The following is a 13033-nucleotide window of genomic DNA, read 5'->3' on the forward strand; positions in this document are numbered from 1 at the left end:
TCCCAAGTCTCCTTCCAATAAATTTCCTTCACTCCTCCCCATTTAAAAGTTCAGTGTGTAGGGCAGGGTTAATGTAGCAGAAAAGGAATGCTAGGAAAGTATTTTCTGAGCTAGAGAAAATAAGGTTCCTCTTCTATGTATTCTTTCCCATTTGACCTTCAGCTTCTTTCTTAGATAACACATTTTTTTGGACTGTTTCTTGGGAAAGCAAGATTTATGCAGATATTCTTTTACTGGTGTGTATGTACTAAGTGAAGAGAGACACATTCGTGTTAAAATGGAATCCTCTGTCCCTGTGTTCTTCAAGGGGAGAAGATTTGCATCTGCATTAAGGGTAGATGGTGAACTGTTCACTTGGTATTCTTTAAATGACTAGCAAGCAAATTGTTTTCCATTTTCTGTTGTGAATTTCAGCCTTAACACACTTACTTGAGACTGAGAATGCCTTTCCTGTCCTACAGAGAACCCAGCATGCCCTTGAAGAACATTCATGGCATCATTCATTTATTCTGTTGTCTTTGTTATTCACAGTAGAAAGAAATTTTTAAATTTAAATCTGCCAAATTAATGTTGGGCGTCTAAAGGAGTGTAAACTATGATGTTATATTGTATATAGTCTTGCTCGTATTGTTTTTTTCAAGCACAGTGAGTTCCCTGGCCTGGAGGCTGGGAATATAAGTAAAGATAAGATAGGGATCTACTTCACCAATCAAGTGATAACCTTTATGGGCTCCAGGAGATTTTTATTATTCTTTTAAGACTTTGCAGGACTTTTGTGGTCATTAAGGTTGCTCTGTGACTTCTTGGACAAAGCTGAAAAGTCACCATGGGGTTTGCTTTTATCCCTTTCTACCTACCTTAGTGGGAACCTGCATATTTCCATTCTGGAGGGGCCTGATGGAAGGACCCCCCTGACCTCGGTCAGGCGTGTAGTGTGAGCAAGAAGCAAACTTCCATTATTACATGTCAGTAGAATGTGGGAAGATGTGTTCCTGCGATATTATCAGCTTGTCCTGACTAATCCAGTCGACATTCTGATATCTTTCAAGTCTCTAGAATTAAGGCCTAAACGTTTGAGCTGTTGAGGGGATATTCACAGCTGTGATGATGGCAGGGGTAGGAAGTCTGCACACATGGTCATTACTATCAAACAGGACCTGGGTGGGCAGTTTATGCTCTGAGAGGTGTGACCTACACTTCAGTATATTGTTAATATTTCTCCATGGATATTACATCCCTTCTCACCTGCATGTCTGCTTCTCAACAAAGGTCTTTACATAATGGAGATTAATTCTAAAAAAGGGAAAAATCAATGTGTACACACACACACACACACACACACACACACACACACACACACATTAACTTACCCTCCCAAGAGTCACATGAGAGATTTTAATGCCAAACTACTGGTTGAGTGCCAGGAAGAATTTCTTGGGTGGACATAATGCTTAATTTATATTCAGGGGATTTCCACTGGTAAATCACAGAGCTTATAAAATTTGAAAAGAGGAGGAGGGGTTGGAGAAGGAAAAAAAAAAGAAGGGCCCAGGGATGTGGTTGACAATGTTCCTTTTAATTTAAAGCCACCTGAAGGTTTCAGTTGAATAATAAATTCCCATATGGTTTCCGTTCTTTCAATGTTAGGACCTCAGAAATGCAGTCTACTTTTAGCCTTGGCTTCTGCTTGCCTCTTTGTCAGGCTGAGAACGCTTCCCGTCTGCTTGCTGGTAGGAAGTGTGAGCCAAGCCCACTTCTTCTGGGGATAGTTCCCAGGCTGGACTTTCTGGTGGGCAGGTTGGCTTTTCTGTCCTGGAAGACCCACTCCCCTGGGGTGCGCTTAACTCTTCTTGGAGGGGTGGGGACAGCCAGGGCGACCACTCAGGATGACCTCAGGCTTCATAGTGAGAAAGTATCCTTAGAGTTCCTTTCTCAGCCCCCCTAGTGTTCTTCCCAGCCATGCAGTTCTCTTTACAATAAACTTGTCCCCTGAAGGAATATCCCATCCTGTATTGGGGTTTTTTTTGGTAAACATCAGACTCTTTAGAAGGACAAATACTCAGTAAACCCTGAAAACCTGAATATAGAGTTATTTTCAGTTACTTGTACTTTCATTACTAAAAGTTTCCTCTTTTCCTGATCCTTTGTAAGTTTACTTTCTTCATGCATTAATGAGGTCATGGCATACCCAGGAAGTTTATGGAGAAAACTTTAGAGAAACTGTTTTTGCAGTATGATGATTGCTCTAATCCTCCTTTTCTCTTAGTTTTCTTTTCAGTGTTACTGTTAAAGCTACTTCACTTGAATTCTTCATGTAAAATCATCCAGTTTTCTTTTGAGAGAAACCTAGTGGAACATACACACACACACACAAATTTATATTTAAACCTGGATCTGAAGTTTTTCAGTTTTTATAATAGGTTGAGTTAAACTACCTACAGACTAGAAATCCACTCTAACCATGTACTCTTGGTTGTATAAACTGTTCTGGCCTAATTTGTGAACTTGTACACAAATATCATTAAATGCCATGAGATAATGTTGCTGTGGCTCAAAAAAAAAAAAAAAAAGCAATGTAGAAATTAGAAGGCAGGATTTTGGCCCTGCGTCACTCGTGTGTAAACACGTGTGACTGGTTATCCGCCTGAAAATCAGTTTATTAGTGCTACCCTTTCCAGCCTTCATGGAGTTGCAAAATGATTTCTTCACACAAGGTCAATCAAGATGATATATATAAGGTGGCCTGAGGCTCTGGAAGAGAAGTCCTACTCACGGAAGGAGAGGGAGACTGTTGATTATTGAGAAACAAAAGAACTTGAGAGGAAATGGGGTTACAGCTATTTCCACTGACTAGACAGTAATAAGTGGAAACTGTTCCGTTTCCAGCAAAGCCGGCGTTTTTGAAAGGGACCCTCTGGCAGAGTCCCCTTAATAGTTTCCTATTAATCTGAAATGAGAAAGTACATCTTGAGTGCAGAGGTGCTCTCAAGACGAGCTCGTGACAAAATATGGGCCTCATGATCCTCAGAAATCACACGCAGGAGGTACTGTTAGGATGAGAGTGGTGTTATCTGGCGTGCAAGTCAAATGCCACAGTTTGACTCCTGCACGGTGTGTCCTCAAGTGAGGTTTCACATGTTTCTGAAAATGCCTCCTAGAAACTAAGCTAACATAGTGTATTTTTTTTCTTTGATTGTTAATTGTCACTTGCTAATATCATGATTTGTTCAGTTCAGTTCAGTCGCTCAATCATGTCCGACTCTTTGTGACCCCATGAATCGCAGCATGCCAGGCCTCCCTGTCCATCACCAACTCCCGGAGTTCACTCAGACTCACATCCATCGAGTCAGTGACACCATCCAGCCATCTCATCTCTGTTGTCCCCTTCTCCTCCTTCCCCCAATCCCTCCCAGCAGTCTTTTCCAATGAGTCAACTCTTGTCATGAGGTGGCCAAAGTACTGGAGTTTCAGCTTTAACATCACTCCTTCCAAAGAAATCCCAGGGCTGATCTCCTTTAGAATGGACTGCTTGGATCTCCTTGCAGTCCAAGGGACTCTCAAGAGTCTTCTCCAACACCACAGTTCAAAAGCATCAATTCTTTGGCGCTCAGCTTTCTTCATAGTTCAACTCTCACATCCATACATGACCACTGGAAAAACCATAGCCTTGACTAGACGGACCTTGGTTGGCAAAGTAATGTCTCTGCTTTTGAATATGCTATCTAGGTTGGTCATAACTTTCCTTCCAAGGATTGTCTTTTAATTTCATGGCTGCAATCACCATCTGCAGTGATTTTGGAGCCCAAAAAAATAAAGTCTGGCACTGTTTCCACTGTTTTCCTATCTATTTCCCATGAAGTGATGGGACCAGATGCCATGATCTTAGTTTTCTGAATGTTGAGCTTTAAGCCAACTTTTTCACTCTCCTCTTTCACTTTCATCAAGAGGCTTTTGAGTTCCTCTTCACTTTCTGCCATAAGGGTGATATCATCTGCATATCTGAGGTTATTGAGATCTCCTGGCAATCTTGATTCCAGCTTGTGCTTCTTCCAGCCCAGTGTTTCATCATGATTTGAGTCAAATGTAAAACAAGGAAGGAAATCAAGCACAATCCTAACACCAGTTTCATTTGACAAATGCTTCCGTGTCATAATTTTCCTCAATACAAACTTTTAAATGTGTGTATCACTTAAAAACAAAACAGCCTCAACTTCTGGTTTATTTGGATAACTTTACAGTAGCAGATTTAAAAATCTACTTGATGAGATGAAGATAGAAGCACCTTATCCTGTATCGTAGCTCTGTATTCTTCTTTCCAACATATATAAATTGTATATGTATTTTCACTTTGCTAAAGTTAACGGTTCTGTAACTTTTACAAAGTCACTCATGTTACATATTCAGATTAATACTGAAGAATTGAAAATCAATCTTCAGAGTTTATATGTACCTATCAAATGTCTACTACAGACTAAGTCAGATGCTCTGATTACATTCTTTTCCAATTTCATCACTCCTGTGCCTGTATATGAAAGGGGTCAAATGAGGACTCCTTATTTAATTGTATCAGTTAATTGAAACCATACAAAATGATGTGCTTCAAATGTGACCTCTAACCTTATTATACAATTTGTTAACCCTAAAGTGTTTGATCTCTGTATTTTCTGGGAGAAGAAATACAAGCCTTTAAAAAAAAATGGATATTTTTCTAGATTCAATATTGCTTTCTCCATTAAACTTTTGGGATCTCTTTTAAGTTTGATTTCCAAATTCTATAGTGATGTTCAGGTCTTACTAATCCTGAGTGGAACTTGAATTATTCTGGAAAAGCATCTCCCATTGGCCCTGGGTCATTTTCTCTTGTTATTTTGATGTATTTTCCTTGGGTTTCTCTGCTGTTTCTTAATGAAATTCCTGTCAGTCAGATGTTGGATCCCCTTACCTGATCCTCTGTGTATGTGTGCGCTCAGTCACATCTGACTCTTTGCCACCCCATGGACTGTAGCCCATCAGGCTCCTCTGTCCATGGGATTTTCCAGGCAAGAATACTGGAGTGAATTGCCATTTCCTTCTCCAGGGGATCTTCCTGACCCAGGGATCAAACCCTCACTCATCTCTTGTATCTCCTGCAGGCAGATTCTTTACCACTAGCGCCACCTGGGAAACCTACTTTGATCCTCTGCATATTATCTTTCCTTCACATTTTTCCTTCTTTCTGTCTTTGTCCTTATGTTGTGGGAAATTTTGACTCTTATTTCCTAATCCTTTCCTTGGTAGGTTTTAGCCCTTATATATTTCATTTCTTGTTTTTATTTTTGTGGCAAGTATTTTGAAATTCGTTAGAACAGTGGTGGAAAGCACTAGCAGTTCTGCCAGGAATTCATCTATTTTAAAGATCTACATTATAAAGTCAAAATCCCCTGTGGGTATTTGAAGAGACTTCTAGAATTACCCTTCAGTTTCATAATCTGACCACTTAGGAAAAAAGTATCAGTTGCTCATTGGCCATCTGATTTGACTTTTGCGTTATTAGTAATGCATACTGAACAGCAGCAATATACAGAATGAGGGATTAAAAAAGCACACAGTTGCTGCCCTCAAAGAATTTATGGTCCAGCTGAAAGAAGAGACAAAAAGCCAAAGCATTTGAAGAATAAAGCACAAACACACGGAATTATGCAGTATGGAGTTTCAAACCAGAAAAGTTTGTTTTTCAAACGAGGATGAACATTTTTTACACAAAGCCTTTTTCTGTGTTCTGGACTTTTTTTTCATTTATTGAGAGATACAGAAAGTCAAATTGTTGGAGACTACTGCTTTTGTTATGTATATTCATATTCCTTTCATGGGGCCATTTATCATCTATCACAAATGAAATTTATCAAAATCTATCAAAGGGTGTTGTAATTTTTTAAACAACTGAATAACTTATTATGCATGGAAAATGGCATTTTATTATTTAAGTGAATATTTAGTTGCTGATGCTACTTTTTCGGAGAAGGCAATGGCACCCAACTCCAGTACTCTTGCCTGGAAAATCCCATGGATGGAGGAGCCTGGTAGGCTGCAGTCCATGGGGGTCGCTAAGAGTCGGACACGACTGAGCGACTTCACTTTCACTTTTCACTTTCATGCATTGGAGAAGGAAATGGCAACCCACTCCAGTGTTCTTGCCTGGAGAATCCCAGGGACAGGGGAGCCTGATGGGCTGCCGTCTATGGGGTCGCACAGAGTCGGACGCGACTGAAGCGACTTAGCAGCAGCAGTAGCATGCTACTTTTTATCATTAATTGACATGTATAAATCATAGGATTCTTATATGCAAAAGATATTTGCTTTTTCTCCTCCTCTTCTATCTTATCTTCTCTCTCTCTTCTACTTTAGTCTTACCTACAGTGTTGATTTAAGAATATACTTGGTCTAACTTGTGTTTGAACATTTCTATACGTTTTTTACCCAGGTTTTTTAAGTTTTGAAATTTGGCTATCTGTATATTTTGGCTCAAGTAAACTCAGGAAATACTGTACCAGTTGGAATTAGGCAGTGTTTGTCAGTTTCCTCACAATGAAACATTTTACTTATTGGGTATACTGATTCTGAAATTATCGATGCTTATAACATTTAGAGTAAAGCTAATTGAATAGGATGTGCAGGTTTGATCCCCTCATGCTACATTTATGATGGGAAACGAAGCTGCACCTACAGGTGTAAGATACTTACTCTGTTGTTAAGTATTGCTGGTTGCTTATTATTCTCTAATACTTACCTTGTTATCATACCAAGTTTTACATTTAATTGATAAAATAGCTTTCTTTCTTTAACCCAAGGAAATTATCTTCAGCTTATAGGTAATTAACATATAAACACTGGTGATGGTCAGAGCCCAAGATGAATGTATATAGTCTTTGGTATAATACTGTCAGATCTTTGAGCATCATCTGGTAGAAGGACATGGCAGTAAGAATCATGGAGACAAGTTTAATTCAGTTCAACATTTTAAAGAAAGAATTATCCAGGTACCCTATAAAGTGGGAAGTCTCTATTAATATCTTTGTATTTCTATGATTAAAGCAATCAGTAGGACCTCTAAATTTTGTATAAACATGTTCCTGTACTACATGTCTCTTTATGTCACAGTGTTTGTAGGACCATGTTGAAAAATTACATGATTGCTTTTTTTTTCCTGATTAATGGTAATAAACGACAGTGATTTATTGCTTGGCTTTTCAAGTGTCCTTAAATGATGATAAGGAACCATTCAGCAGAAAAGTGGACCTCTCTGTTCTCCCAGAAGCATATGGCTAAATATTAGCCCTGGGAAGTGAAGAAGGGGAAGGAAGCTGGTCGAAGGATTGTCCTGGGAGCAGCATTCCACACGGTCAGAACTGAATGGAAAGCTCATTTCATGCCTGGCTGTCTGTCTACTCTGTCAGCAGCTCTGGTATCTGGATCTTGATCAGGTTACTGCTGTTGGTGTCTACACTTTCATTTACCTTGGTTGCCATTTAATAAAAAAGAAAGACACATGGCTAAGGTGAGGGTAGGAGCACAGCTGCCGGTGGATGTCTCTTTATTAGGGTGTGTCTGTCACATCACCTGTGATGTCTTTGATGGGACAAAGCCTTTTCATTTTACCAAACCAGCTTCCCAATTCTTGCTTTCTTATTTTTTTTTTCGAACTTTTTGTAGGAGTAAATGTCTTTTAATTTCATGGCTGCAGTCACTGTCTGCAGTGCACAGTTGAAATATGTACATGTTTTCTTACCTGTAGCTGATCCCTCATGACACATGTATCTGGAATCTGCATAAGGATCAAAGTTTATATAGGCTGCAAAAACACCTGAATGGTAAAATTGTGTGTTTTTTTTTTTGCCACTTTATTATTTAGTTGAAGGATAATTGCTTTACAGAATTTTGTGGTTTTCTGTCATACATCAACAAGAATCAGCCATAAGTACACCCATGTCCCAAAACTTCCTCCCACCTCCCAGCCTTCAGCCTGTCACAGAGCCCCTGTTTGAGTTCCCTGAGTCATACAGCTAATTCCCATTGGCTATCGTTTTACATATGGTGTTGATAAAATTGCTTTTAATGGCCATATGAGAACATAGAATTTGGGGAAACAGCAGAAAGCCTATAAATATTAATATAAACATACATCGCTGTTTGGCTGAAAATGAGGAAGTGAGGAACTTGTAACAGCAAGGCGGGCTCCCCCTGTGGCTCTGGGCACCAGGGAAAGCAGCTTCCTTCCTGTCTTTGCCAGAGGCCGCCATCTTGGCTTTCTCACCTTGAGGGCTCCCAAGCCGTCATGGGAGTGCCCTGTGGTGGGCACAGGAGTTGTCTCAGAGCGAAGTGGACATGGAATCTGATGGATGGTATGGGCTAGGGAAATTTGAGTTTATCAGTTTCTGTAACCACGTCTTATTCTACAGGGGGTAAGGCCTTGGGTATCTTTGAAGTATTACACATAGACAGTTCTATCTTGCTCAGTTCGTTATTTTCAGGCACAGCCAGGCAATTGAAATAGGAACTGTGAGTTATAAAAAGGGCCATTCCTTTTCCCAGGATTTGTGGATTTGTAGATAGAGTTTTAGTCATTAAATTTGACCTTGAGCCAAGTAATTTCAATTTCTTTAAGGAAAGAATTTGGCAGATATTGAAATGGATGAAGCCACCTGTTTTTTGTTGGTTTTTTTTTTTTTTTTTTTTTGAGAGGGGGGAATTCTTGAAATAGAACATTTTTTTAATTCAGTGAAAAGGAAAAAAAAAAACACAGCCAGTATTTATATTCTCATCGTGTAATAGCAGCAATAACTGACACTTAGACAGCACCTCCTCAGGCCAGGTGCCGTTTTAAAGTGCTTTCTGTTAAACTCATTCTCAGAACAGCCATGTGAGATAGGCGTTGCTGTTTTCCCCACTGTGGAGTGGAGGGTAACTGATTCCATAAAGGTTTCATAACTTGCCCAAGATCACACACTGTGTAGCTGGTGGAGCCCGGCTCTGAGCCCACACAGCTTCCCAGTTCCTGCACTCAGTCACCACATGGAACAAATAACATGCATGACGCATGGATCCCTGAAAGGTACTTTACAAATCAACTCATGTTAAATGCTTTGAGTTTGAAAAATAAGGCAGCCCTCCAATGAAGCCTCATGAAAATGACATACATTGGGGCATTCTTAGCCTAGTAGTTTTAAAGTATAGAGTTTTAAAAATAATCTTTGTTTATTTATTGCTCTGCTGGGTCTCCGTTCCTGTGTGGGCTTTCTCTCGTTGTGGCGGGCTGGGGCTGCTCTCTGGTCTCGGTGCGTGGGCTTCTCATTGCAGTGGCTTCTCTTGTGCAGTGTGGGCTCTCGGATGCTCAGGCTTCAGTAGTTGTGGCTCCCTGGCTCTGGAGCACGGGCTTAGTGGTCGTGGCATGTGGGCGAAGCTGCTCTGTGGCATGTAGGATCTTCCTGGATCAAGGATTGAACCTATGTGTCCTGCATTGGCAGGCAGATTCTTTACCACTGAGACACCAGAGAAGCCCCTATGCTGTGTGCTATGCTTAGTCGCTCAGTCGTGTCTGAATCTTTGCAACCCCATGGACTGTAGCCCACCAGGCTTCTCTGTCCGTGAGGATTCTCCAGGCAAGAGTACTGGAATGGGTTGCTATGCCCTCCTCCAGGGGATCTTCCCAACCCAGGGCTAGAACCCAGGTCTCCTGCATTGCACATGGATTCTTTGCCATCTGAGCCACCAGGGAAGCTCGAGAAGCCCCTACATTTTTTGAAATATCAGACTTAGCTAAAATAGAGGTCATCTATAGAAAAGAGGCTTTGAGCTGCTTAAGAAATATGTACTAAACTAGTAAAAAGGTAGAATGTTAACATGGCAAGATAGTTGGTCTAGTGTCAAATTCCTGGGTAAAATTTGATCTTGACCTAAGTCTTGCTTTTAGCTTTTAAAGCCGTTCTTACTCTTCCCATGGACACACCCATCTGATAGATGAGAAATCCAGGCAGGAAGCCTTGCAGAAACCATCCAGGGTGTTCTTTCTTTGTTCCTGTGCTCGCTCTCTGAACCTCACGTACGTTTTTGCAATTCTAGTATTGATCCTGCCTTGACCCTCTTCTGGGCTTATTTTTTACAATTTGTCTTTCCAGCATCTGAAACTCAGTTTTCCCTAAATAAGTCCCTGCTTTGGTCAGCCCTCAGACCCTCACAATCCCTCGCTGTCTGGATAGGAATCTCTGTGAAAACCAGCCCCTTCCCCATCTGCCTTCTTGGATAAGTTTTTGAAACCAAATGTGCTGGTGCAGTGACTTGCTCAGAATTCCTTTTTCTTAGAGAGCTCTCTGGAGGTTTATATGGGCTAATGGATCCCCACCCACTTGACATTTTGCCCATTACATTATATGTTTCTTCCAAGGAACAAAAATATAACTCTCCCTTTCTGACAGCATGGGAGACACACTCTTGCTGTTGCTCTCCAGGAAAAATCTCATAATCTAAGTAGACAAACCCTTGCTGAAAAATTAGACCAAACGGCAATTGTAAACTCCAAGGAAAGCATTTTTCTTCTGTGAAGTATTCCCTAGCTGGAAGTGTTAGAAACTTTACATATAGGGATACCGGTTAAGTTCATGGAAAAAATGAAAGGCTATGGACAGCTGGATATACTGTCAAAAATGAACCTTGTCAACCTAATTTTTTCCCTAGTTCTGTGCTGAGAAACTCGCAGCCTTCTTAATTCACTTTTATGAGATGAATGAGAAAAATGAATGGCTGAAATTTAGTTGCTAAAAGAAACATGGGGAACACATGTATACCTGTGGCAGATTCATTTTGATATATGGCAAAACCAATACAATATTGTAAAGTTAAATAAAATAAAATTTAAAAAAAAAGGAAAGAAAAAAAAAACAAAACACTGGGAAGCTAGCTAGCTCCTTTTTGCTTATTTGGTAGGTTTCAATGAAGAAAATACCATATGATTACCAAACAGAGAAGGGGATGGGGAGAGATAAATCAGGAGTCTGGGATTAACAGATATGAACTACTATATAAAAAAATAACAAGGTCCCATTGTAGAGCACAGAAAACTATATTCAGTATCTTATAACAAGCTGTAATAGAAAAGAATCTGAAAAGTAATATGTTATTTATAATGTTTGACTGAATTCCTTTGCTGTACACCTGAAACTAACTCAACTTTGTAAATCAACTCTACTTCAATAAGAAAAGAGGGGCGTGAATAAATTCTGAATTTTATAAGTGGAATACTTACTGCCCTTAAAAAAGAAAGAACTCCTGACTCATGCAACTGGATAGATGAATTCTAAAAACCTTTATTCTGAGTGAAAAACCTTACACAAGCGGGTGCCTGTTTTGTGGTTCCATTTATATAAAGTCCCTGATAGCTCAGTTGGTAAAGAATCCGGCTTCAATGCAGGAGAACCTGGTTCGATTCCTGGGTTGGGAAGATCCCCTGGATAAGGGATAGGCTACCCACTCCAGTATTCTTGGGCTTCCCTGGTGGCTAAGCTGGTAAAGAATCTGCCTGTAATGTGGGAGAGCTGGGTTCGATCCTTGGCTTGGGAAGATGCCCTGGAGAAGGGAAAGGCTACCCATTCCAGTATTTTGGCCTGGAGAATTCCATGGACTCCAGTCCATGGGGTCGCAGAGAGGCAGACATGACTGAGCAACTTTAACACAGTAAATAGACACAACTAATTTATGATGAAAATGATCAGACTAGGAGGGTAACAGCAGGGACTAATCAGGAAGAAGAGGTGTGAGAGAAATTTGTGGGTTGATGGCATGTTCTTTACCACGATGGAAGTCTGTGCATTTGTTAAAGCTTATTGGATGGTATATTTAAATTCGTGTATCTCACGATATGTTTTAAAACATAAAGATTTTGAAGTCTATCTCATGCATGCTGAAGTGTTTAGGGGTAAAGTGTATTGACATTTGCAACTAACTTTGAAGTGGGTTAAAAAAAAAAACTGATAAAAAGATAAAGGGATGGAAATCTAGCTCTCAAATCTAGGTGGAGTAGAAATGGGTTTGATTGCATAATTTTCTCAACTTTTCTGCACATATGAAAGTTTTCATAATGGAGAATTAGGGGAGAAGGCAATTTTTCTGTTCTAGCTTCCAAGAGTAGCAAAGATCTTGTTTTACAGGTGAAGGTACTGAAATCTAATTCCTTAAAATCCAAAGTTTTCAACAACGAAGTTAGTATTAAATCGAAGGGGGCTCTGATCCTACCACCTGTCTTCTTGTTTTGAGGCATGACTGTCCAAGTCCAAACACCCAGAACCCATCGGGTAAAATGGGAAGCAGGCAGGAAACCTGCTTTTCTTTGAAACCCTGTGGCCACTCCCCAATCTCAGAGTCAACTGACCTCTTTTCCAAACTAAAAGTTTTACTAAATACAAGTAAATACTGAGATATAATCTGTTATAAAGTATCTGTTTTCTCAAAGAATTACTTTCCCTCCTGAGCTCATGTACTGGGAATTTCAGATACAGAAGTAAAATTTCAGGTATCGTAGAATTATAAAAGCAAGTCTGCATGTAGTTTTTTCCTCGTTCAAGCAGAAATTCTGCAGACTTGCAGATGGTAAGCATGTCTCCCATTCAGAAGATGGCTGCAAGCAGGCTTACGGAGTAGCGTGTGGAGTGGGAAGAATGCAGAGTGGATGTGTGGAGCCTGGGACTCTAATCCCAGGTCTGATCTTAGCTGGTCCTGTGACTCCGTGTAACTCCTCTAACCTTTGTCAGGGCCATCCTTTGATCTTGTTCTCCTTATTAGTGGGAGGATAAAACTAAAGCAAATTTCAAAGTTGAAAGAGTTGAAGGATACTCGAGCCCCAACCTCCTCGTTTTCTTGGTGGAAAAAATTGGAGCCTAGTGATTTGTTCCAGGAAGCAGAGCCTTGACAGAGGCAAAGCCAGGTCCTAGAACAGTCTTTTTACTGACTTACAGGTCAGTATCATTCTCTCATCACAATTACCTCCATGTAATAACTATGAAAGCAC

The 13033-nt window shown here is 40.2% G+C and overlaps 1 long non-coding RNA gene across 45 annotated transcripts in view; it reads left to right on the forward strand.

Annotated features, from left to right (window-relative positions):
* LOC102401727 overlaps window positions 1-13033 on the forward strand; it is a 478204-nt gene that overhangs the window by 232259 nt on the left and 232912 nt on the right. The window contains exon 7 of one of the 45 annotated variants that reach the window (XR_006544428.2): window positions 7232-7378. The exons of 43 other annotated variants lie outside the window; for them this stretch is intronic. This is a non-coding gene — a long non-coding RNA (uncharacterized LOC102401727). Of the gene's footprint in view, window positions 1-414; window positions 1332-7231; window positions 7379-13033 lie in introns of those variants that run through there. One more of the 45 variants, XR_006544431.2, reaches the window with a different exon arrangement.

The sequence above is a fragment of the Bubalus bubalis genome, chromosome 2 (assembly GCF_019923935.1).
Source record: "Bubalus bubalis isolate 160015118507 breed Murrah chromosome 2, NDDB_SH_1, whole genome shotgun sequence".
Taxonomy (NCBI): Eukaryota; Metazoa; Chordata; class Mammalia; order Artiodactyla; family Bovidae; genus Bubalus; species Bubalus bubalis.